Consider the following 3,219-nt stretch of genomic DNA (forward strand, 5'->3'; position numbering starts at 1 on the left):
TAAGACACACTTCACATCACATAAAACATTTTGAAACGTTTTGAAAAACTGTAATTTTAAATGGTATTTTAAACGGGTCTAGTGTTCATATTGCAGCAGATTACCATTTAAAAATACAGTTTAAGTACCATTCACATCACCAGTCAAGCCGTTTAACCTCTGAACACCCACAGCTTATTTCCTGGTTCAGGGAAGGGACACAAGACAAGGGACAGCCTATCACAGTGCTCTAACCTTTATTTTTTACTAAATACCATTTCAGTGCCATTCAGACAGCACAAAAAACGGCTCTGAATTGGCTTTAAAATGGGTAGGACTCTGCTTTTTAAACGTGTTGAAATACCAGTTAACTTTAAATGGTATTTCAACTATGACACTTTCACACTGCAGCCTTAAACGTTTTAAAAGGCAAAAAAACGGCAATATACCGTTTTAAAAGTGTGATGTGAAAGCTACATTATAAAGCTACTATACAAACAAGATTCACAGGACAACTTGCACAACAAAAATATAGGGACTTCCTGACAACCCCACCAAAGTTCTATAACCGTAATTAAAATGGACGTAAAGGAATGCTAATAGAAAAAGGATGACAATGATTTTTTTCTCTATTAGCAATCCTTGCCATCCATTTTCCTACCTCAAACTCAACCCTCCAATTACCACTTAGGCTCTATGCTTCTGCCTATATAAGGATTAAATGGTCAGTGTTACATTCACTGCCTGAGGAAGCAGACATGTCTGTGAAACGCGTTGCAAATACATTGTTTGTAAGATTTAGTATTTTTTATTTTATGCTTTATTTTTATTTCCTGCTCCTAATGGTTTTTGTGATTTTATTTTATGATTTTGTTTCTATATTCTGTGATTTCTGAATTTAAATAAAATACGGTACTTGTTTCCTAGCACGGCCACAATCTGGAGTAATCGTGTCCCTTACTTAAGGGACACGATTACCCCCGATGGACCCGATTTCTTTTGAAATCAGGTCCATTTTGCTGGCTAGGATACAATATAGGGGGCATCGCGTCGGTCGGGACCATTAACATTGGTCCCGACGCGACCGACGCGATGCCCCCGATATTTCCATAGGCTTCAATGTTAAAAAATATTTTAACATTGAAATCTTGTCGGGAAAGTTAAAATATCGGGGGCATCGCGTCGGTCGGGACCATTAACATTGGTCCCGACGCGATGCGACGCGATGCCCCCGATTTTTGCATAGGCTTCAATGTTAAAAAAATTTTTAACATTGAAATGGTGAAAAATTGTGAAAAAATGTGAAATGGGCCAATATGACCCATTTCACATTATAGATGTCCCCGTCGTCACCCCACGATAGACGCCAACCCGAAGCGTGGCGAGCGCAGCGAGCCCGCGAGGGGCGGCGGTACGCGTCCTCCGACCTTTTCATGCCCTACTATCCACTAGGGCGTGGAGTGAGAATATAATAGTGTGGCGAGCGCAGCGAGCCACCGAGCCCGAAGCGTGGCGAGCGCAGCGAGCCCCGCGAGGGGACGTGGATACCTTCACAGTTATACGCGTCCCCTTGCGGGCTTCACAGGTGTCCGTGGCGACGCGGACACCTGTGAAGCCCGCGAAGGGACGCGTTTACCTGTGAAGGTATCCGCGTCCCCTCGCGGGGCTCGCTGCGCTCGCCACGCTTCGGGCTCGGTGGCTCGCTGCGCTCGCCACACTATTCTATTCTCACTCCACGCCCTAGTGGATAGTAGGGCATGAAAAGGTCGGAGGACGCGTACCGCCGCCCCTCGCGGGCTCGCTGCGCTCGCCACGCTTCGGGTTGGCGTCTATCGTGGGCTGGAGTTTACGCGCTTACATTTGGGGGGGTTTGGAATTTTTTTCATTTAATCCAATGTAAAATTGGGTCCCAGGGACCCAATTTACATTGGATTCAATGAAAAAAATCGGGTCCAAAATCGGTCGGTCGCGTCGATCGCATCGCATGCGACCAAATCGCATGCGATGCGATCGACCCGATTTTTCCGACACGACCACCCCGATCTAAATCGGTGTGGCCGTGCTAGGAAACAAGTACCTAAAATACTGTTATGTGTCTTTTCTATTAGTTAATATATCGCTAAGTCATTGTAGTTTTATATATTTTTATTATATATAATTACAACATAGCTAAATATTGAATATGCAGGATTGCCCAATAAAGAGTTTATAAATGTTATTGTAGTTTCAAATACCATAGTTAGTGCTGGATATTGGAGAAACTACTTATGGTTATAGACATTATTGCACACCATCATAAAATGGAATTTACTCTGCAGACGCAGAATTTTGCGCTTCCTAAATCCCCCTAAAGTCCTACAAATTTGATGCACATTTTTCGTTTTTGAATTTCCACAGTGAAAGTCATATATTTATTCTTTCATATTTGTACAGTATTGCAAGTGTAAACACTGTATTTTTATTTCAGTTTTTTCTTGCATCAGAAGTTATCTCTTTTGTATTATCTTCTCAATCCAACATGATTGTTACTGCTAAGAGACTGAAGACTGCCCATGTGTCTTGGCTGCGATGTCATCCAGTGACAAAAATCAGCATTTTTTAAAATCGCAGATGGCTGCAGTTTGATTGACAGGAAGTTGCAATTTGGGGGTGGTGTCTGGCCATTTTCTTGGAATATTAGGAAAAATGCAGGTGTGCGCAAGTGTTTTTTGGGAGGGTGTGTGACATCAGCTTTGGCTTCGATCATCCTGTTTCTATCGCACAGGCAAGTAGGTCCTGAGTTGCGCACAGGCTGCACACAGTGGAAAATGGATGGTGAGCAAGTTGCATATGGATTTGCAGTTGTGCGACGAGCTGTGAAATTTTCATAGCAACGATCAGGTCTGAATAACCCCCATACAGGGGCATAACTAGAACATTGTGGGCCCCATAGCAAAATGTTGAAAAGGGCCCCCCTACTGTTATTACAATGTCGCTTAGGGTGGGGTGCATTGTAGTGAGGAGCAAGAGAGAAAGGGAGGTGTGTGAGCACTAGTGAGCGAGAATGGCAGTTTGAGGGGAGGGGATGTTGGGGGTGGGGGCACAGGGAGTGTAATGGTGGCTGTGCTGGATTCTGGACAAACTATTACTATTACTCTTTTTAATGGGACAATCACAAGGCATGGTTTCGGTTTACCTTGTAAGCCATGGGTCCTCAAACTGCGGCCCTCCAGATGTTGTGAAACTACAAATCCCAGCATG

Source organism: Crinia signifera, chromosome 7 (genome assembly GCF_055691185.1).
Source record: "Crinia signifera chromosome 7, ASM5569118v1, whole genome shotgun sequence".
Taxonomy (NCBI): Eukaryota; Metazoa; Chordata; class Amphibia; order Anura; family Myobatrachidae; genus Crinia; species Crinia signifera.